This window comes from Oncorhynchus tshawytscha, linkage group LG22 (genome assembly GCF_018296145.1).
Source record: "Oncorhynchus tshawytscha isolate Ot180627B linkage group LG22, Otsh_v2.0, whole genome shotgun sequence".
Taxonomy (NCBI): Eukaryota; Metazoa; Chordata; class Actinopteri; order Salmoniformes; family Salmonidae; genus Oncorhynchus; species Oncorhynchus tshawytscha.
In genome coordinates, this window is record NC_056450.1 from 4975072 (window position 1) to 4999417 (window position 24346).

The window sequence follows — 24346 nt, forward strand, 5'->3', positions numbered from 1 at the left end:
AAGCTTGGGAATTGTTTTCACAACTGACTGCCAAAATGGGGGAACAGCTCGGGAGCAATTCTTCAGCGGAACCCGGAAAGACAGAATAGGATTTAATATTTTCCCGGTATTTTAGAAATGTTCCATCCCGAGAAAATGACTTTTCTCCCTGGTAACCCCGTATTTCCTGACAAAACTGGAAATGTCTGCATTTGATAAGAGCTTTGATTAGCATAAATTCAGACCTGATGCTACCGGAGCCTGATGAGCCATTTATTAAATACATTTTATGAGCCCATGCCCAAATGATTGTGCCCTTATCCAATACATATGATAGGATACTGCCCATTATGTACGACAGAAAAACATGAAAAGCCCATAGATGTTGCTGGCTATATGGTATCTTGGGCAGATAAATTAAACTAGCTCCAGTAGGTTCATCTGTTTGAGTGTAGCCTATTGAATTATATGGACTGGAAATACGCACATTTAAACCATGATAAAGCGATTCTGGTGCAGCAGATGCAGCCTACAAAGTCACAAGTATAGGCTAGATATTTGGATAATAAAATATAAAATGGGGCATAATTGTATAATTAGTAGGCTGACATTTTTCCACTAATCTTATTAGCCTATCCTTCCTCGCTTTCAACAGTTTTCCTTATCTTCATCATTCTAATGACATCCTTGAATAATATGTGACTGGAATTATATGCAGAAGGCTTTCTTTTCTTTACGAAGATTGATTGAATGGTTATGGGTCTGAATAAATAACTGCTACAGCCTACCCCCCAAAAGCTTGCGTCCCTCTTCAAGTAGTCCAGTGGTGTAGGAAATGCGACAAAAGAAATGTCCAGCAAGCTATTCTAGTCAAGATGTTACTGCATGGGACCAAGAGCTAAGGAGCATTTAAGGAGGCCAGCAGAGCACAGGTGCTTGCGTATTGCGCGAGAGACCGAGGATAAGTTAAGCTTATTATGCTTAACACAAAATTAGCAAAAAGTTAGGCTTGAATGTATTACCTGAAAAATGTAGGTTAGGACATCTACAGTTGAAGTCGGAAGTTTACGTACACCTTAGCCAAATACATTTAAACTCAGTTTTCACAATTCCTGTAAAAAATTACCTGCCTTAGGTCAGTTAGGATCACCATTTTATATTAAGAATGTGACATGTCAGAATAATAGTTGAGAGAACGATTTATTTCAGCTTTTATTTCTTTCATCACATTCCCGGTGGGTCAGAAGTTTACGCATCCTCAATTATTTGGTAGCATTGCCTTTAAAATTGTTTAACTTGGGTCAAACATTTCAGGTAGTCTTCCAAAAGCTTCCCACAATAAGTAGGATGAATTTTGGCCCATTCCACCTGACAGAGCTTGTGTAACAGTCAGGTTTGTAGGCCTCCTTGCTCGCACACGCTTTTTCAGTTCTGCCCACACATTTTCTATAGGAGGTCAGGGCTTCATGATGGCCACTCCAATAGCTTGACTTTGTTCTCCTTAAGCCATTTTGCCACAGCTTCGGAAGTATGCTTGGGGTCATTGTCCATTCGGAAGACCCATTTGCGACCAAGCTTTAACCTGATGTCTTGAGATATTGCTTCAATATATCCATATACATTTCCATCCTCATGATGCCATCTATTTTGGGAAGTGCACCAGTCCCTCCTGCAGCAAAGCACCCCCACAACATGATGCTGCCACCCCTGTGCTTCCCGGTTGGGATAGTGTTCTTCGGCTTGCAAGCCTCCCCCTTTTTCCTCCAACGATGGTCATTATGGCCAAACAGTTCTATTTTTGTTTCATCAGACCAGAGGACATTTCTCCAAAAAGTACGATCTGTTCATGTGCAGGTGCAAAACGTAGTCTGGCTTTCTATTGGCGGTTTTGGAGCAGTGGCTTCTTCCTTGCTGAGCGGCCTTCCAGTTTATGTCGATATAGGACTCGTTTTACTGTGGATATAGATACTTTGTACCGGTTTTCTCCAGCATCTTCACAAGGTCCTTTGCTGTTGTTCTGGGATTGAATTGCACTTTTCACACCAAAGTACGTTCATCTCTAGGAGACAGAACATGTCTCCTTCCTGAGCAGTATGACGGTTGCATTGTCCCATGGTGTTTATACTTGCGTACTATTGTTTGTACAGATGAACGTGATACCTTCAGGCATTTGGAAATTGCTCCGAAGGATGAACCAGACTTTTCCCTGAGGTCTTGGCTGATTTTCCCATGATGTCAAGCGAAGAGGCACGGTAGCCTACTGGTTAGAGCGTTGGACTAGTAACCGAAAGGTTGCAAATTCTAATCCCCGAGCTGACAAGGTACAAATCTGTCGTTCTGCCCCTGAACAGGCAGTTGACCCACTGTTCCTAGGCCGTCATTGAAAATAAGAATTTGTTCTTAACTGACTTGCCTAGTAAAATAAAGGTGAAATAAAGAGGCACTGAGTTTGAAGGTAGGCCTTGAAAAATTACTTGTCATGCACAAAGTAGATGTCCTTAACCGACTTGCCAAAACTATAGTTTGTTAACAAGAAATGTGTGGAGTGGCTGAAAAAGTTAATGACTCCAACCTAAGTGTATGTAAACTTCAACTGTATATACAGTATCAATCTAGAACAAGATTATCCATTTTGGATGCAATTTGAATGGAGATGATAGAGAGTGCGAGACTGCGCTTGCGCGTGCACTGATTTAAAGCAACAATACTCGAGTGACATGCGGTTTTAAAACACTGCAGCTGCAATTTAAAAAAACAAGGTGACCCCCGAAAGCCAGAGAGATTACAGGCATTCGTTCTTTATATTACTGTAGCATAGGTTATGCTGCAGCAAATGAGGCCTACCTGTCACAAGACATGAATCGAGTGTCGATTCATCATGCAGAGGCCGTAGAGAAGCCAGATTAATTAAGACATTGCATATAACTTAGCGGTTCCATTTCATGCCATGCTGTTCATATAAATCCTTTATGATGATTTACTGGTTTCTCGCAGTCATTTATCCCGAGAGAAGGGAGTGGTTTTGATTGTTAAATCCCGGTAAGTGGGTTCCCGCCATTCATTCCTAGCTTAGAACCCGCGCTGTTTTCTGTCAACGTGCCGCACTCTGCTGTCAAGGCCCGCCTCTCCATTTCAGACTTGAACACAGCACAGCTTCTGCTACAAAACAACCAGAGTGCTTCAGAAGAGAAGGCTCTACTGTTAATTTGTTAACAGAAAATAGGAGTTTCAGGAAGGTTGACAAAATTATTTGAGTTAGACTAAGAAATATTGAGGGACCGTTTTCAAATCATACCTCCAACAGTGTAAAGTTTTTTTTTTATGTTAATGCCATTAGAAATTAATAGAGAATACCTCTGAATCATTATAGTGATATAAATATTTAAAAAACACAATTTAGGCAACATGGGTCTTCCTCCAGGATGGGATTGATGTTCTCTGCTTTAACCAAGAAGCTTAATCTTGCCATTTAGCTACATAGCTGGCATGTTAGCAAACCAAATGCATAGCTGGAGCCCTCAGCTGGTTATAATTGATTTGGAACAGCTTCGATAGTTAACTTAAGCAAGGGGGGGGGCATTAAAGTATTGTGTGTAGATCGTTGACAAAAAAGATAACTAGATCCATTTAAATCCCATTTAAGACGTCTCAAGATTTTGTTGTCTTAACTAAAGAGTGAATGCTTTCTGAAGGCACTGTATACACTGAGTGTACGAAACATTGGGAACACCTGCTCTTTCCATGACATACTGACCAGATGAAAGCTATGATCTCTTATTGAAGTCACCTAAATTCACTTCAAATCAGTGTAGATGAAGGGGGAGACAGGTTAGTCGTTTTAAGCCTTGAGATAACAGACGTGCATGTGCGCCATTCAGAGGGTGAAAAGGGAAAGACAAAATATTTAAGTGCCTTTGAACGTGGTATGGTAAGTAGGTGCCAGGCGCACTGGTTTAGGTGTGTCAAGAACAGCAACGCTGCTGGGTTTTTCACACTCAACAGTTTCCCGTGTGTATCAACAACGGTCCACCACACAGAGACAACGGTGGGTGTCAACATGGGCCAGCATCCCTGTGGAACACTTTCAACCCAAGCCCCGATGCTGTTCTGAGGTCAAAAAGGGGTGCAACTCAATATTAGGAAGGTGTTCCTAATGCTTTGTCCACTCAGTGTATATAACATTCACTGTCAGAACACAAGCCAGGCTAAATGATGCTGTACACAATTAAGATCCTAAAATAGCAGTTTATATATTAATAAAAGCCAGTAAATAATATCGCAAATATTTATTTCAGAGTATAGGATCATTTCATTGTGGACCAAAGTCCTGCTTGAACCCTGTAAAGACAATTTCCTGACTAAACCTGGTCAGTAGTAGAGCTAAGCCTCCAAAGGATACCTGCACATCTTTGAGTAATTAAAACAACCTTCAAATGTCTTTAAAACAGAAACACACACCAGCCCACGCAATCACACACACTATCGTCTCCTGAAACTTCAATGAGCCGATCTACCAGAAATACAAAACTGTCTCTGCGGATCCCCCTGGAGAGCAACATACAAGAGGAGAAAACAAAGATAATACTCCGCCCGCAAACCAGTTTATTTCTCAGTTGAAAAAAAACTCAAATGTTTAACACATGCATCTAGTCAAACATGCATGGCAAAACAAAAAAGGGAAGAGGGAAAATGCCAGGTGAGCGTTTGCACAAGTCCTTATTTTTCCCTCATTAAGAGTAGGGTTTAGCTGCAAATCAAGCAGCCACAAGCCCCGATCTGCTGTGCTGCTGCGGTTGTTGTTGCAGTTGAGAGCGTGGGCTTGAATGTTGTGATGGCATAGCGTTAGAGTAGTGGAGGTGCTAGGATGAGTAATACGTTACAACAGAGGGGGGTCATAGCACTGCTGCTGGGGAAAGGGGGGGCAAAAAGACGGTGATTACCCAGTCAACCAGTTCCACAGTGGCTGGCCTAACCCATATATCTGGGAGCGCTCCCCTATTGTATCTGAAGCGAGTGTGCCATTACATATCATGCTCTTTTGTTTTCTTTCAAGTCTGCAGAGGCAAGCCTTACTGTGCTTTGCTGAGTAAAACAGCTAAATAGGCTAGCTAGTGCTTCAATGAGGTCCTTACCACAGGTTTGATTGGTACACAGGGTTCAGAGCATGTCTGATTTGTGGTTACGTGTTAATACCATCAGAGGTATTTAGCTTCTGTAACCACAGCTCAGCCATGATGAAGCAAGTGCCAAAATCAAATCTCTGAATGCAACCACACCTTGAACCACAGCCATCCATAGAATAATTGCCTGTCAAGTGTGTGACTTGACACAGGAATTACAGACAATAGTGCAAGACTAGTAGGAACCTGGAGACCTTGGATAGAAAGGGCTTGTGCCAAGTCCACAAATGCATTCATTAGGAGTGGTAAATTAAAACGTGATGAGGAAGCAGTTGGTGCTGTTAGCCCAACACATCACCGGGGGCACACTGCCTGCCCTCCAGGACATCTACAGCACTCGGTGTCACAAGAAGGCCAAGAATAATATCAAGGACCTCAGCCACCCGAGCCACAGCCTGATCAACACCATCCAGAAGGGAAGGTCAGTACAGGTGCATCAAAGCTGGGACCGAGAGACTGAAAAACAGCTTCTACTTCAAGGCCATCAACAGTATGTTAAATAGTCACCACTAGCCAGCCTCTACCCAGTACCCTGCCCTGAACATTAGTCATTAGCCACCTGCCACCCAGTTACTCTACCATGCACCTTAGAGGCTGCTGCCCTACATAGTCAGGGAACACTGGTCACATATACTATTCTTCAGATATACTACATATTTTATATTGTCTATACATTCAATTATACACAGTGCATTCGGAAAGTTCAGACCCTTGACTTTTTCCACATTGTTAAGTTACAGCCTTACTCTAAAATTGATGAAATTGTTTCCCCCATCATCAATCTACACACAATATCAATGACAAAGCAAAAACAGGTTAAGAAGTTTTGGCTAATTAATTAAAAATAATAATTGAAATATTAAATAAGTATTCAGACCCACAGTTTAAACTCCATCTCACAATTCCTGACATTTAATCCAGTAAAAATCCCATTTTAGGTCAGTTAGGATCACCACTTTATTTTAAGAAAGTGAAATGTCAGAAAAATAGTAGTGATTTATTTCAGCTTATTTCTTTCATCACATTCCCAGTGGGTCAGTAGTTAACATGCACTCAATTAGTATTTGGTAGCATTGCCTTTAAAATTGTTTAACTTGGGTCAAACATCTCAGGTAGCCTTCCACAAGCTTCCCACAATAGGTTGGGTGAATTTTGGCCTATTCCCCCTGACAGAGCTGGTTTGTAGGCCTCCTTGCTCACACACGCTTTTTCAGTTCTACCCATACATTTTTTTTATGGGATTGAGATCAGGGCTTTGTGATGGCCACTAATACCCCAACTTTGTTGTCCTTAAGCCATTTTGCCACAACTTTGGAAGTATGCTTGGGGTACTTGTCCAATTGGAAGACCCATCTGAGACCAAGCTTTAACCTCCTGACTGATCTCTTGATGTTGCTTCAATATATCCACATAAATTTCCATCCTCCATGATGCCATCTATTTTGGGAAGTACACCAGTCCCTCCTGCAGCAAAGCACCCCTACAACATGATGCTGCCACCCCCGTGCTTCACGGTTGGGATGGTGTTCTTCTGCTTGCAAGCCTCCCCTTTTTCCTCCAAACATAACGATGGTCATTATGGCCAAACAGTTCTATTTGTGTTTCATCAGACCAGAGGACATTTCTTCAAAAAGTACGATCTTTGTCGCCATGTGCAGTTGTAAACAGTAGTCTGGCTTTATGGCGGTTTTGGAGCAGTGGCTTCTTCCTTGCTGAGTAGCCTATCAGAAATTAATTGTTGTAAGTTATTTATATTTTTTGAGATGTGAATACCAAGTATGTCTACTTCACCATCCACCCATTTTATTGGAAAACTACACGGTAGTGTAAACACTTTAACGATCCGATATGTAATATGGTACACTTGTCATAATTAGGTTTTAATCCAGAGAGGCTAGAAAGGGATCAAGATATTCAATTGAGACTGTGCAAGAATCCAGAAAAAAAATGAAGTGTTAAACAAACCAAAATATATATTTGAGATTCTTCAAAGTAGCCACCCTTTGCCTTGACAGCTTTGCACACTCTTGGTATTCTCTCAACCATCTTCATGAGGTGGAATGCACCAAATGCATTTCAATTGCCTTCTTAAAAGTTAATTTGTGCAATTTCTTTCTTTAATGCATTTGAACCAATCAGTTGTGTTGCGACAAGGTAGGGGTGGTATACAGAAGATAGCCCTATTTGGTGAAAGACCAAGACCATATTATGGCAAGAACAGCTCAAATAAGCAAAGAGAAACAACAGTTCATCACTTTAAGACGAAGGTCTGTCAATCCGGGAAATTTCAAGAACTTTGAACGTTTCTTTAAGTGCAAGCGCAAAAAGCATGATGAAACTGGCTCTCATGAGGGCCGCCACAGGAAAGGAAGGCCCAGAGTTACCTCTGCTGCAGAGGATACGTTAATTTGAGTTAACTGCACCTCAGAAATTGTAGCCCAAATAAATACTTCAAAGTTCAAGTAACAAACACATCTCAACATCAGCTGTTCAGATGTGAATCAGGCCTTCAAGGTCAAATTCCTGCAAAGAAACCACTAAAGGACACCAATAAGAAGGGACTGGCTTGGGCCAAGAAACACGAGCAATGGACATTAGTCCGATGGAAATCTGTCCTTTGTTCTGATGAGTCCAAAATGTGAGATTTTTGGTTCCAACCGACGTGTTGATGCTGGGTAGGTGACCGGATGATCTCCAAATGGGTGGTTCCCACTGTGAAGCATGGAGGAGGGGGTGTGATGGTGTGGGGGTGCTTTGCTGGTGACACTGTCAGTGATTTATTTAAATTCAAGGCACACTTAACCAGCATGGCTACCACAGCATTCTGCAGCAATACGCCATCCCATCTGGTTTGGGCTTAGTGGGACTATCATTTGTTTTTCAACAGGTACAATAACCCAACACACCTCCAGGCTGTTTAGTGGCTATTTGACCAAGAAGGAGCGATATGGATTGTGCAAAGCTGTCAAGACAAAGGGTGGCTATTTGAAGAATCTCAAATATATTCTGATTGGTTTAACACTTTTGGTTACTACATGATTCCATATGTTATTTCATAGTGTTGATGTCTTCACTATTATTCTACAATGTAGAAAATAGTTGTTTTTTTTAAACCTTGAATGAGTGGGTGTCCTAAAACTTTTGACCGGTAGCGTGTTTGTTAACATGTCAGCACTTTTTTTTGTTGATTGGTTGCCATTTAGGTTAGGCTATTTGATCAGAAAAACCTTCATGATGTAAAAAGTTTGTCATACATTGTATCTCCAGCCTGTAGGCTACAAAGAAGGCCGCATACAATTTCTACGATATGCAATCATTTTTAGGATGGAACGTGGAGCGCCGCGTCTCTCCAACAGCACCCTAGAGAGGCGTGCTGGGAATGGACAAGATAAATATTGTGTCCTGCCTTTGACAAAGTGGGCACTGCTTATCATAGGGTGGCATCAGCGCTCACCTAAAAAGCCAATATGACACAGGTTGACAGAAATTGTTTTTGGGCAGAATTATGTTAGATTTTATGTGTTGTTGGAAGTGCGTCTTGGTCCGTCTAGCTCAGAAAATGCCGCCCTCGTCAATCTGCCGCCATAGGGGGCCTCCTAATCCTGCCTAATGGGCAGGCCGGCCGTGATTTCAAGTTTAGCCAACTTGGATCTAATTGCTAGCGACGAAGGTTGAAGAGTTGAATTGACAAACACACTTGTCTCCAACTACTTGAAAAACATGTTAGCCAGTCCACTTATTCAGATATTGAAATAAAGTGGCTTACCTTCTCAGAATGCCAATTACTTATATAAAATTGTTTATGCTTATTGCACATTTATAAAACACGGACTAGGCAGCTAGTATAACAGTGTTTGGCTAAAATGCTGCTAAAATAAGGCCATTGCTTTTCTATGGGCTTATTTTGGACCTAAGCTTATCGCTTGCCTTCCTGCCATTTGTACAACATCTCCCATTGTTAGGGCGGAGAAGTGCATCTCGTCATTATATACAGATCGTGGTGTAAAATGGGAAGCTGCACACAGCACAGAGGAGTGAAGGAGACGAGACCAAAAATACGACATGAAAACAAGGGGACAAAACGCTAATAAAAATGAACAAAAAGCTTGATTTCTTGCGATACATTTGGAATACCGCGCAAAAACATTCATTCTAATTGATCTAATTCGATATATTGCCCAGCCCTCGTCACACAGCAACGACACCAATATATCCCAGGATTTACATTTTAAGACCATGCTTTAACTTATGTTGCTTGAAAATAAACGAATTATTGCCAGTCTAGCAGCCACTGCCTATGCATGACACTAAGTAGAATTATAACACAGAGAAAGGGGCAGAGATCCAAAGAGGATTAGATTAGCAGGAGTTTGGTAATTGCATTGTTTCCTATAAATCTTTATTATCGTGATGCTCATGATTCTAAAATTCCTGAAACTGAATACAAGTTGTGCATATATTGGTGAACAAGTTTAGATCAATTCTGAAATATGCTATTCTTTACCCCCCCCCCCAAAATGTAGCTAAAAATCACACCTGCCATAAGGGAGGGAAGAGGGAGTACCTTCGAGAGAATAGTGAGCAATAGAGCAGTTTTACATTTATTAGCAACTAATAGCCTACATTTAAAAACATGACCAATAAAATATGAGCAAAGATTGATTGAAACTGAAAACATCAATTTGAACGTTGTTCAAAAAGCCCCTTAAAGTTGCACACCCATGTGAAAAGGGTATGAGGCTTTCATAACTGGGCACATAGTCCCTTAAAAAAAGAGTTTGGGTCTCTGTGTGATTGAATGTATTCACCGATTAGACTTGGGTGGCTGGGATGCACGCCCTCTGCTGAATGGATTGCTAACAGCCACCCACTGATCACCTGGCTTTTAGACAGAGCGGCTTTACACTTCTGCATTTTAATGGAGTGGAGGGCAAGAGTAAGGAGGAATCCAAATATCTTCAGAAGAAAAATTGAAAGTTATGACAAAATACACCCTCCTCCCAGAGTTTGATGAGCTGAGGGGGTTTCCTGGGGAGGACTGCGTTGTGTAGGTAACCTAATGTCTCAAAAGGAGCCTGTCGGCGTGTCAAACTGTCATGTCTGGGAGTAATGGGCATTGAAAAGAGGGAGAAAAGGGTCCAAAAGGCCAACTCCAACATTGTAATTACTTTCCACCTAGATGCCAAAGCCGATGTCTTCATTTGAAAGTTCTTGCGCATCTTTCAATAAAATTGAGTTAAGCCTCGACTGTAACTACTGTTTGATACTTCACTAGTTACAAAAAAAATTCAAATGTACGCACTCTACTGTAAGTCGCTAATTCGATAAGAGCGTCTACTAAATGACTAAAATGTAAATGTAGGTGTCCACTTTGGGTCAAATCCTGACTTGAGATGCATATGCGCCATAACTCGATTTGAATCTTACATTGATCAATGGACAATTTCTGCATGGTTTGGAATAAACATCCCATGGAAGGATGGGGCCATAAGTAGGCTACTGAGTTCAGCAGGGCTGACTAAATGTATTTATTTAGTGCAAGATTTGGTTTTGGGTTCTGAGATTATGGTTGAATCCATGCTGATTTAATCATTTCAAATTCATTTCAGAGAAATTAAAATAAATTATTCATGAAATCAATTCACATCCCAAATCAACAGGAGAAATTGAAATGATTCACCCCAGCACTGCTATTCAGATCTCAAACCAATAGCTAATGAACTGCCAACAACACACTGTGGCCCTCGAGAACTTAGAATGAAATATCTAGCCTACACAGATACAAAGTAACACCTAAAAACAGCTTACAGGAGAGAAGAGGTTGCAACCCATCAACAATCCGAAAAAATCCTGAGAACAGCAAAGTTAAAAAAGGTGTATTTTTCCATAAATAAAATATGTGAGTGCAGTATTTGGGCACACTCCCCCTACGAGAGGTCCCAGGAGAGGGAAGGAGGCTGTTTGTGAACTCGGGCTCAGCACAGTACAGGATACAGCACTGCATCACTGAGAAATCAACTGCATTCCCACATCCACCCATGTTCAGTTGTCCTCTTTAAAAATGCATCGATTTACAGCAAAAATAGATTAAAGCGCCCAACCTAAAAGTTTGGCTTCTGAATAGCATTAATAATGGAACAACCCCCAAAACCTAGAGGCATTCACTTGAAGGAACGGCTTTGGTTTTGTTGCACTTTAAAACGGGGAGAAATTTACATGTTTTAGAAGTATCACAGCTTTTTGATGGTTATTTATAATATCATTGTTTCACATGCAAGTAGGCTGACAATTGTTACTCATTAAAAACACAACCAGTACAACGCAACACACTGTGTCAACCCAAGGTTTTACACAATGTTCAGAAGTGGAGCTTTGTGTTCTTCTCACTCAGATAGTTGGCAGCAATAAGAAGTTTGTAAGTGTCAGTTCAGTTCTGCCAAACCAGTTCTATACGAGACACTTAAAATGTAGGTAGCATAAACGTAAATGACATGTAGCTTATGGATTTGCATTAGTACACACATCAAAAGTCCCAATGCAAAGTTACACCTCACTTAAAAACTGTTCCAAGTTAAATAAAACTGACCAGAATTTCAAAGAATGCTGAAGTCATGTTGGAACATTTGTTTTCCGGGGTGTGATGCAATTTGGAGGACCCGGCAAGCCAGCCTATTCCCTATAATGTAAACTCCAAATGTATAACTTCAAATTAAACCAAATCGTTTGCACTGGTTTCTTTTAAAATTTAATTTACATTTTTCTGCCAATTTACAAGCACATATTTTAACGTTAGCCAGCCAGTAGGGATAACTTTAGCAGGCTAGTTGGCTAGAAACCTTGCAAGTTGATTTATTGAGTCAGCCAGTTGCTATCATCAGTAAACCAATGTTTTCCAAATACATTACACCACCTCACCAGTTATGAAAGAATTATCTAAGCTAGCCAGCCAGCTAACATTAGCTATGTAGTCAACTAGCTATTAGCCTAGCCAGCCAAGCTCCACGGTTACTCTCGGAAAGCTGGAGCCCAACTGAAGACCAGCTAGAACACAACCGAAACATGAGCAGAGACTTACAGATTGATGGTTGGGGCCCATCAATGGTAAAACCTTTAACGAGTGGCAGCTGAGTTAGCTACCAAAGTGGGCGCTTCACCAGGTCAAAATCCAAAATAGATAGATTCCAGATGTCAGTCAGCTAGAGCACTAGCAACAAGCCAAGGCAAAAAAAATGTACAAGACTGTCATGACAGGGGGGGGGGGTTAGGTTTATGACAGTCATAAATACCTCTTCCCCCTTTTTCCTCTCTACCCTACTGAGGTTACATTTGCAAAACCCTTGGTTAACAGAGATTCTGGGAACGTCAGAATGTGGGGGGAAATTAACTATATTCTGGTAATCCGACCAATGGAACATATGCGGTGGTACTTAATGAATATGATGTCAGTTCGGTTGTCATCGGAGACATTATCATCAATGATAAGATGACAAACTCTACAGTGGAAAGTCTACACATCAGAGTTATCGGATTCACAAGGAATTGTTGTTCAATTTAAAATGTTTGAATATGAAATTATTCGTGATGGGATGAAATGTGATTTTAGCTTCTAAAATGTAACATTTGGGTTTTCATAAGAAAGGGCTCCTCAATCAGTGGCCCTGCCCTGTGAAGGGACAAGGGCTATAAAACTTTTCAAACATGCCCTCTCCCTTCCTATATAAGCCCATGACGACAATAGAACTTCCTGTTCCGGGGAGGTAGGACGACGGTCCTGTCAGAATAACTACAGAACGAAGCCAACATCAGCGTGAGCTTTGGTTGCGAATGGTATGGACTTTGAACTCTTATTCACTACAGAAGTGATACCTCCTAGCCGTTGAGTTAGCAACAGCTACTGCAAACAGGGGTTAGGAAGGAACAGAGAGTATCCCGTCTATCACACAACGACATTACTACAACTTATCCAATTGACCACCAGAGACATTCTTTAAAGGACAGAGGACTCTGTTTGGCAACACGGTCTTCCATCTACCACCAACCTACTGAAGCGCAGCTCAGAGTAAATATTTATTGCATTTTCCTTTTCCAAATGGGAGGTAATTTAGAATGCATAAGATACTATTTTATGATAGCACAGCTTCGCCCTTCGTTCCTCAGTCTTCCCGCTCTTTCACTCAACCCTGCCCTTTTTCCTTTGTGTAACAAGCTGTCATCTGTTCCGCCAGCTAGGTACGTTTTCCTTTATGACATCATTTGTAATCAAGTTATGATTAATTGCGTGTGTGTAATTCTGTGTGATTAGCTAGGTAGTTAGTAAATAAATAAACCCAATTTTGTATTTCTGATTCAACTTCTTAGCCAGGGTTCGTGCAGATAAAAGAATTTACAACTTTCAGATGAGACTGAATTGAGGTGACGATTGATATTGACTGCTATTGTTGTAAAATATTACTAGGTCTTTAAGAGTTTATTCGGAAGATAACAGCTCTAAATATTTTGTGGTGCCCGACTAGTTAATTACATTTACATGATTAGCTCAATCAGGTGATATTAATTACAGAGAAATTATTTTATAGAATAGCATGTCATATCACTTAATCCGGCATAGCCAAAGACACGACAACTAGTTCACAGAACATGCCGAAATGTTAACAAAACAAAAATAATAACCAAAGAGGTACTACACAATTAGCAAGCAGGAATGATTTTCGATTTAATTTTTAACCCACGGCAAGAAAGCACTAGAGCCTGCTCTTTGTTTACATCACACTTCCTCGTGATTGGTGGATTGTAACTCACCAACACTTGGATCTGGAATGTAATTACATGCTAGCATGGCTAATGGCTAACTTTAGCCAGCTATCGTGCTAGCATATGAACTCAGTAGCACAGAGTAGGTCCTCCATATGACGTTGACAAATTGTGCATAGTGGGAAGTTTAGAAGATATCCGGAAATAAGTTAATAACTATGTAATAACCCAAAAACTGAACTGTGTACTTGTAGGTAATGTAACCAGATCGTGACTACAACTACGCTACTAAGTATTTGACCACACTGTTTTACATTGGCGAGTAAAAACTCATGCGTCCTACCCTTTCAATGTAATGAGTCCCACACTGTCTTTCCCTAGCTTTGAAATGACAGAACACACTATATTCAATGGAAATCAGAAAGGTCTTTCTAACGGTTGAAAATCTCATCATCAAGTCGGGTGATGTGCAACAGTTTGAGGGCCCAGACCACAATTAGAGTACACAGCCCAGGTTCACAGAATGGATGTTCAGATTCATCTAGAAGTACCTGGTCTCAAATGCAGCGCCCACAGAGCAATAACACAAGGTACACGCTGTCAGTAATATAAATTCCTCTCCATCGTGATGCACAAGAGGTAGAATGCATTTAAAAGGTGCAGCACACTAGTGGCCTGGGGTGGTGTAACGGTTACTGCCACGGCCTTCGAAACACACATATATGCCAGTGCTGGTATGGGTTCAAATCCAGCCTATGCCCTTGTAGCACACCATCTCCCCTCCTCCATTTCCTGTCTCTCTTCAGTCTCTGTCCAACAAAATAGGCTATATTCTGAAAAGAAATAGAGCACAGTAGGTATAAATTTACTGTAAAAACATCCAATATAAAAAAGTTACATGTTGGGAATAGCCCAAGCAGAATGGAGACTTAAATGCACATGACTCCACCTAATGGCAGATCATTTGAATAATCACTTTAACAAGGGGGCTTTCAGGGCAAAAGACTGGATTTCCAAATGATCAAATTGGTATGCAAAGGTGGGAATATTCCCTTGGATGAATGTCACTGGAGAGACGATTGCACAATTTCAGAGCATATCGTCTGATTTGAAGCTAATTTAAAATGCACAATTTACAGACATCTACACTCCTATGAAAATAATAGTAATATTACAGCATTACTCTTTAACCAAAGAGGTTATCAAATGATGTTATGTTATGTTATACAATGGGTGGGTCTAATCCTGATTGGTTAAAACTGCATTCCAGCTGGTGTCTATTCCACAAGTTACCACCGGCTAAAGCTATGTTGTTGAAATGCATATTTACTCTGTTCCATCTCACTGCGCAATCCAGTCTTATCAGCCAGGTCAAAAAACAGGTCAAACTAAACAAAATGCAGCTAGTCTTTCCATCTTCAGTTTGAAGTTGTATTAGCTGTGTTGTTGGCTAGATCTTCTGAACAACAGTGTCCTGACAAGAGAGCACATTCTTTTATGACAGGCAAAAATCACAGATTAGCTCATTGTTATGGATGTATCCAAATAAATGTCTGTTAACCGAACCGATAGAACAACCAACCAGCCGGTGTAGGTAGCAACCTTAGATTTGTGTCCTGACTATATCTTGTGGAAGGATGAAATAGTATGAATGAAATCAAAATAAAATGTCAATATGTTGGCAACTCATTGTATAAAAGTGATAATACCTTCGAAGCCGGTGTTGAGGATATATTGGCATGGTTTGCCAGCCCACGACTTAGTCTCAGGCCTAACAACACCAGTGCCAATATATCCAAAACCAGTTTCTCAGGATTTCTCTTAAATATGGCATGTATTTGTAATCACTAAACTGGAACTTGGGCCTACAGTTTTTTTAAAGGGATAGTTTGGGATTTTGGCAATGAGGCCATTTATCTACATCTTCATAGTCATAAAACTGGTATTCACAACTTTATGTATCTGTGTGCAGTTTGAAGGAAGTTGCTAACAAGCGTCAGCGCAATTGCTAACTAGCATTAGCACAATAACTTGAAGTCTAACTGTTCCTGTAGACTTCCAGTCATTGGGCTAAGGCTATTTAGCAGTGGCTTGTGAAACTACCTTCATACTGGACACAGATAAAAATTGTATGAACGAGTTAATCTGACTCTCAGGAAGTAGACCGTGTCAAAATCCTCAACTATCCCTTTGTCTTTTTCATATTTAATGTTGCTTAACTCAAACATTTAAATTGTATTTAACCACGTATAATGTAGTTAGTGGTTCTTCCTTTAAAAGTTACGAGGTTAAGCCGCGACCGTAAGCGGTAGATTGTGATAGTGTGGCGCAATGACAGAATGCCACAAAGTGGAGTTAGATCAGCGTTCTATCGGTAGTCTAAAATGTGGCAATTAATGGAGGCGTTTTCAGTCTGAGAGTCTCTCTTCTCCAGCACTAGAGTCCTGCATCAAGCAAAAAATATATATATTATAACAATATTAAAATAAAACTGTTGGTGGTCCTGGAGTTGAGAGAACTTGGGTAAATACAGTGGGGGAATTTTACTTGACATGTAGACTGATTTTTGAAAAATAGCCATGGTGGGCTTTTGGTTTCACTCGCTCCAAAAAACAGAAATAAATCATTCCAAATAACAAACTGGCTTCATTTACAAATAAGTAAGAATGTCTCATCCCATGTTCGAGAATGGCCGTTTCCCCTTTATTCAGATTACAACCGCTCACTTTGTTATTTGAAACAAAATCATGTCCAAAATATCGTAATTGTTTTAAACAAGCCATAGAAAGTTGGTTGCAATTTCAGCTTAATCCACCAGAAAAGACAGAAATAAGAACTTGTCTGTCAGCCCTGCATTAAAGACCAAAATTGGTTAAAGAAAATTGTGATAAATAAAAATAAAAATTTTAATTGACAGCAGTGACATAAATTGCGTAAACTTCTGACTCACTGGAATTGTGATACTGTGAAAATTCAGTCTGTAAACAATTGTTGGAAAAAAATACTTGTCATGCAAAGTAGATGTCCTAGCCGACTTGCCAAAACCATAGTTTGTTAACAAGAAATTTGTGGAGTGGTTGAAAAGATGAGTTAATAATTCCTGTCTGTCTGTCTGAGATATTTTTCAGAAAAATCCAAATCCCTTCACAGATCTTGATTGTAAAGGGTTTAAACACTGTTTCCCATGCTTGTTCAATGAACCATACACAAGTAATGAACATGCACCTGTGGAACGGTCGTTAACACATTAACAGCTTACAGACGGTAGGCAATGTAGGTCACAGTTGTGAAAACTTAGGACACTAAAGAAGCCTTTCTACTGACTCTGAAAAATACCAAAAGAAAGATGCCCAGGGTCCCTGCTCATCTGAGTGAATGTGCCTTAGGCATGCTGCAAAGAGGCATGAGGACTGCAGATGTGGCCAGAGAAATAAATTGCAATGTCCATACAGTGAGAAGTCTAAGACAGCGCTAGGGGGGAGACAGGAAGGACAGCTGATCGTCCTCGCAGTGGCAGACCACATGTAACAACACCTGCACAGGATCAGTACATCCGAACAACACACTTGTGGGACAGGTACAGGATGGCAACAACAACTGCCGAGTTACACCAGGAACGCACAATCCCTCCATCAGTGCTCAATCCACAATAGGCTGAGAGACTGGACTGAGGGCTTGTAGGCAGGTCCTCACCAGCAACAACGTCGCCTATGAGCACAGACCAACCGTCGCTGGACCAGACAGGACTGGAAAAAAGTGCTCTTCACTGATGGGTTGCGGTTGTGTCTCACCAGGGGTGATGGTCGGATATGTGTTTACCGTGAAGGAATGAGCGTTACAACAAGGCCTGTACTCTGGAGCGGGATCGATTTTGAGGTGGAGGGTTCGTCATGGTCTGGGGCGGTGTGTCACAGCCTCATCGGACTGAGCTTGTTGTCATTGCAGGCAATCTCAAAGCTGTGCGTTACAGGGAAGACATCCTCCTATATCATGTGGTACCCTTCCTGCAGGCTCATCCTGACATGACCTTCCAGCATGACAATGCCACCACCCATACTGTGCGTGATTGCCTGCAAGACAGGGATGTGAGTGTTCTGCCATGGCCAGCGAAGAGCCCGGATCTCAATCCCGTTAGGAACCGGTTGGATCAGAGGGTGAGGGCTAGGGCCATTCCCCTCAGAAATGTCTGGGAACTTTCAGGTGTCTTGGTGGAAGAGTGGGGTAACATCTCACAACAATAACTGGCAGTCCATGACAAGGAGATGCACTGCAGTACTTAATGCAGCTGGTGGCCACACCAGATACTGACTGACTTTTGATTTTGACCCCCCCACTTTGTTCAGGGACACATTATTCCATTTGTTAGTCACATGTCTGTGGAACTTAGTCCATTGTTTAATCTTATGTTCATACAAATATTTACACATGTTAAGTTTGTTGAAAATAAATGCAGTTGACAGTAAAAGGACATTTCTTTTTTTGCTGAGTTTATCTCTCATCAGATCGCCCAGCCCTAGCTGACACTTAAATAGCGTGCCATAGAATTCTGTGGTAGACCACAAACTGTGCTGCAGTATGACGCAACTTTGAAAGGAACCACTATACATTCTACAGTAAAGCATACATACAACAGCATACAACTTTGAAACCTTTGCAGTTTGTAGGTTACATTTTATGGGAAATGTTCAGAGAGTGGCAAGAAAAAGTATGTGAACCCTTTGGAAATACCTGGATTTGTGTATAAATATGACATAATTTGATGACCATCTAGGTCACAACAAGACAAACACAGTCTGCTTAAACACAAGTAAACATGTTCATGTCTTTATTGAACACACCATTTAAACATTCACAGTGCAGGGTGGAAAAAGTATGTGAACCCTTGGATTTAATAACTGGTTGACCCTCCTTTGCCAGCAATAACCTCAACCAAATGTTTTTCGTAGTTGCGGATCAGACCTGCACAACGGTCAGGAGTTATTTTGGACCATTCCTCTTTACAGATAGCCTTACATTCCCCTGCAAAATGTCTTGATAAACTTGGTAAATAATTTTTCTATCTATGATAGCAAGATGTCCAGGCCCTGAGGCAGCAAAGCAGCCCCGAGGCAGCAAAGCAGCCCCAAACCATGATGCTCCCTTCACCATACTTTACAGATGGGATGAGGTTTTGATGTTGGTGTGCTGTGCCATTTTTTTTTCTCCACGCAGTGTTGTGTGTTCCTTCCAAACAACTCAACTGTAGTTTAATCTGTCCACAGAATATTTTGCCAGTAGCGCTGTGGAACATCCCGGTGCACTTTTGCAAACTTGAGACATGCAGCAATGTTTTCTTTGGACAGCAGTGGCTTCTTCCGTGGGGTCCTCCCATGAACATCATTCTTGTTTAGTGTTTTACGTATCGTAGACTCGTCAGAGATGTTAGCATGTTCCAGAGATTTCTGAAAGTCTTTAGCTGACACTCTAGGATTCTTCTTAACCTCATTGAGCAGTCTGTGCTGTGCTCTTGCAGTATGGCAACGCCAAGGAAGAGTAGCAACAGTGCTGAACGTTCTCCATTTCTAGACAATTTGTCTTACCGTGGACTGAAGAACATCAAGGCTTTTAGAGATACTTTTGTAACCCTTTCTAGCTTTATGCAAGTCAACCATTCTTAATCTTCTGAGAGCTATTTTGTTCGAGGCATAGTTCACATCAGACAATGCTTCTTGTGAATAGCAAACTCAAATTTTATGATTGTTTTTATAGGGCAGGGCAGCTCTAATCAACATCTCATTGATCTGACTCCAATTATCTTTTCGAGAAGTCATTAGCCTAGGGGTTCACATACTTTTTCCAACCTACACTGAATGTTTAAATGATGTATTCAATATAGACAAGAAAAATACAATAACGTGTTATTAGTTTAAACACACTGTTTGTCTATTGTTGTGACTAAGATGAAGATTAGATCAAATTTTAGGACCAATTTATGCAGAAATCCAGGTAATTCCAAAGGGTTCACATGCTTTAATCTACAGTGGCAAAAAACAGTATCAATACATGAGGGGAAGGGGAGTGAATTATTGTGTGTGGTCATAGGTATTGTCTGTGCTGTTGTGTTCATAGGTACAAGGAGAAGCAACACTTTCATCCCCAAATCGCTACAATAGTGTTGGAATGAGGATGACCTGGTTTGGCTATCAGAGATGCATGTACACATGAGGGACAAGCTCTCCAGTGGGTGGCTGTTCATAAGACCAAACCGCTCACTCAATGGAACTAGCTTTCTTGAAGCAGTGGTAAAGGTCGCTGCCTTTGGTCATGGCTACCTGAGTTTGAGCCTCCTAAGTCTCTACAGCATCGATGGCATTATGGAGAGTGAATAATAAACAATATTCATGAAAATATGGCACAATTTCCCAACACCTAGCAACCAAAAGGAACCTCCTATTTCAATTCCTGAGTTGATGCTGAATCACTCATTTATTAGCGACGCATTTGCTGACAATGACCGTAATTATATTGACCTCAGAGATTAAAATACAAATCAGAAAACATTTGGAGGGTTCCGTTTTATCACGTTTAATGGGAATCTGCATAATATATCTTAATGAGGCACTTAATGGTCTATGAGAGATCTATTGAGAATGTCTACATGGCAATTAGCCGAGAGTGTGTGGCAGCTGTTCTACAATTAAAATGCCAAATTACCTTCAATCAACACCATTTAAGACTGCACGTAAAACTCAACACAAAATGTGGAGAAAAATCTGTTCAGACAACTCTGATCTTGATAGGAGTAAGGGACGTATCCAAATCAGGAACCAGTGTTCTCTCTTTATAAAAAAAAAACACTTCTCTTTCACCCTCTCACTTAATGGTCTGGTAAGATTAAACATTCAGTTTTTCCAGTACACCTAAACTGCAGTGTTGTGAAAGGAGTCATTCCCAACTCTATGGCAAACCTGATTTTATGAGACTTGAATACAGGCATTAACACCAAAAATGGATTAAAGATACATGGCCAAAAGAACAAATGCATGTCTGAAGTTATAGCATAATGCAAAAAATCTTAAGGTAGTAGGTTCTGTCTGTATTCATAGGCATGGACTGAATATGCCAATGGTCAATATTCAAACAAAAACATGCCAATATACTGTAGGCTACAGATGGTATTTGTCATGGACATGAGTAGGCTGCCAGTGAATATAGCCATCAATCTTGTATTTCCGGTACCTTCCTTTTGACAGGCACTTAGTTTGAACGCTTTCAATAAAATTACTAAATAATATATTAGTTCGTACACGGCTAAATTGTAGCAAGAAAATTACTTGTCTCCGACAAGAAAATCAGTGGAAACTTTGCAACGAACCATTTCGAAATATAAATATTGTAACTATTTGCTGAATTTTAGCGTGCAACAATTGTTGCAAACACAACATCACATCCATTTAACTGACACATAGGTGGGAAGTGACAACAGCGTAATACAATAATGCTACTTACCACACTAAAATTGCACTAGATTTTTGTTCTGTAATTTACCAGTTACTGAGAGGCAGCCCCAGTAGCCTACTTTGACATTTCACAACTGTCATCGCTTCAAAAGTTCCAGCGGGTCTAAAAAGTAGAATTTATAGCGCATGTATGGTTGCATAACGTTTACATGTCAATGTTTGAGCATCCGTTTCAATTTCGACCAATCGAAATTCAATGTAAAAGTCATTTTACTACTTGCAAGGCAATTAAACAGCAGAATCAATCTGAGCAGAACGACCGAGGATCACCCTGAAAAAAAGGTATAGGATATTGCTTGAAACCTGAAGTTAATATCCTGAAATAACATGGGCTGTCTATCTGCATAGTATGATGACAGGGAGAGAGAACCTGTCAGGGCCTGTCCACAGCGCAACCCCGGAGCTCAAGTACATTTCTTTGCCTATGTGAGATATTAGGCCTAACGTTACGACATTCCCAAATTCGCTTTACTTACCCCGGTGGATGGTTATTTAACCGGTTCAAATTTCAGAGGTTCAGCTGTTCCAGTGCTGCACTTGAACATTTCCTCCGAGGACGGAGCTACTTCACCTTCTAGGGCTGTCACTGAAGTTGTACGCCCCATGCGATACTCGTGTCATATTGACCAGTTCTGTGGTCAGTTGCGTCCCTTGATTTGAAGACTTCCTCACCCGGCTATTCGCATTTGCTTCTCCAACAACAGAATCCCGCCGGGTTTCCCCGCTCCGACTCAGTTCTCTTGCAAAAACCACCGGAACTACTTCCAATGCCAGACGGAGCACGTTGAAGGCAAATCCATGCACCACGGTCAGACAACATCACATAACTAGTTCCCATATTCAATACTTAATTCACTTTTCATAGCGAATTCATTGTCGCCAACAACAATAACGTGACAATAATAATAACCATAATCATCATAATATGTTAATCATTATTCATGTGTTTTTATTTATTTTAACGTAACTAGGAAGCTAATTCACATCCATAGTCACTGGGCTGGTGAAAACAGACCATCAAAACATAAATACAAAAACAGCATCATAACAAACAAGTAATATATATATATATATATTATTTTTTTAAATGCATGCATCAAACTAGTCATGATTACAGCAGCTAATGGGGATCCATAAAAAATACAAATACAATGTAGATTCCTTTTGAGGCACTTCTTCGGTTTGTGGTAACAAAAGCCAGTTAGAAAAGCTTATTATTTCTGTAGTGTGTCCCAGTAGTCTGTGGTACAATGAATGTATGAAGGAAAGGAAGGAGGAAAGGAAGGAAGGAAGCAAGAAAAATGTTGTCCCATAGGGAATCTGGCACACACATCACTTCAACATATCACAGGATATCACAAGACATAATCAGACAGACATACAGTACATTTGCTGTGTAGCTGCTGGGTTATAGTTTGTAGTCCTTATAGTTCAGGAAACTGATGCTGGGTGGTGTGAACAACTTGTGTGCTACGTTTGTCCAACACAGTCCCTCCCCTCTGTTGGTTTCTCTTGTTGTCCTGCTATTGCTCTCCCTTTGGTAAAGAACCTGGCTCAGGGCCGGCCCCAGGCATAAGGAGTTTTTCAGTCACTGAGAGTCACTCAATTAGCCATGTCAGCTAACAATTTTTTGATTGGTAAATGAGTTTAGCCAGCTATCTAAACTTGTAGTAATCATGGCAGAATACCAACCTTGTTTACAGGTCACCCGCCCAGGGGCTATTCTCTCTAGACATCTGCATTGCTTCTTACTTTTTTTCAAATGCTCCAGTTGCCTAAGGTCTGGTATTCGAGAATACACAGGGGCCCTGACCTCCAGGGGGGCCCCATTGATTTTGTAAGTCACTCTCACTCAGATATAATTAACATGGCATAAGTCATGGCAGCATGTGTAGAATTACAGAAAATTAGATGTAAAACTAAAACATTTCCCTCCACCCCATGGCAAAATTGGTAGAATTACAGGAAACCTGTACAACTAAAAATATTCTCTCCTCCTCCATCCTCCTGGCTCTGATGCCTCCTCTGTCCCTGTTTCATTCTCTGTGGCCCCCTTAGAGACCAAACCTCAAGTCCCCGTAAACCACGTTGGGCCTACACTGGAAACTGACAGATACGTGCAGACATACAGTTGAAGTCGGAGGTTTACATACACTTAGGTTGGAGTCATTAAAACTTGTTTTTCACTCCACAAATGTATTGTTAACAAACTATAGTTTTGGCAAGTCGGTTAGGACATCTACTTTGTGCATGACACAAGTCATTTTTCCAACAATTGTTCAGACAAATTATTTCACTTATAATTCACTGTATCACAATTCCAGTGGGTCAGAAGTTTACATACACTAACTTGACTTTACCTTCAAACAGCTTGGAAAATTCCAGAAAATTATAGGCTAATTGACATCATTTGAGTCAATTGGAGGTGTACCTGTGGATGTATTTCAAGGCCTACCTTCCAACTCAGTGCCTATTCGCTTGACATCATGGGAAAATCTAAAGAAATCAGCCAAGACCTCAGGGAAAAGTCTGGTTCATCCTTCGGAGCAATTTCCAAATGCCTGACGGTATCACGTTCATCTGTACAAACAATAGTACGCAAGTATAAACACCATGGGACAATGCAGCCGTCATACTGCTCAGGAAGGAGACACGTTCTGTCTCCTAGAGATGAACGTACTTTGGTGTGAAAAGTGCAATTCAATCCCAGAACAACAGCAAAAGTCCTTGTGAAGATGCTGGAGAAAACCGGTACAAAGTATCTATATCCACAGTAAAATGAGTCCTATATCGACATAAACTGGACATAAAATCTACTTTGTGCATGACATTTTTCCAAAAACTGTTTACAGACAGATTATTTAACTTATAATTGATCACAATTCCAGTGGATCAGAAGTTTACACACACTAAGTTAACTGTGCCTTTAAACAGCTT

The 24346-nt window shown here is 40.7% G+C and overlaps 1 protein-coding gene across 2 annotated transcripts in view; it reads right to left on the reverse strand.

The window, feature by feature from the left end:
* LOC112221616 (forkhead box protein J3) overlaps window positions 1–22172 on the reverse strand; it is a 90812-nt gene extending 68640 nt beyond the window's left edge. Inside the window, exon 1 of one of the 2 annotated variants that reach the window (XM_024383790.2) lies at window positions 21886–22172. The gene's annotated coding sequence lies outside the window, so the exon portion shown is untranslated. The remainder of the gene's footprint in view (window positions 1–21885) is intronic. The other variant, XM_024383789.2, reaches the window with a different exon arrangement.
* Between the last annotated feature and the right edge of the window lie 2174 nt (window positions 22173–24346).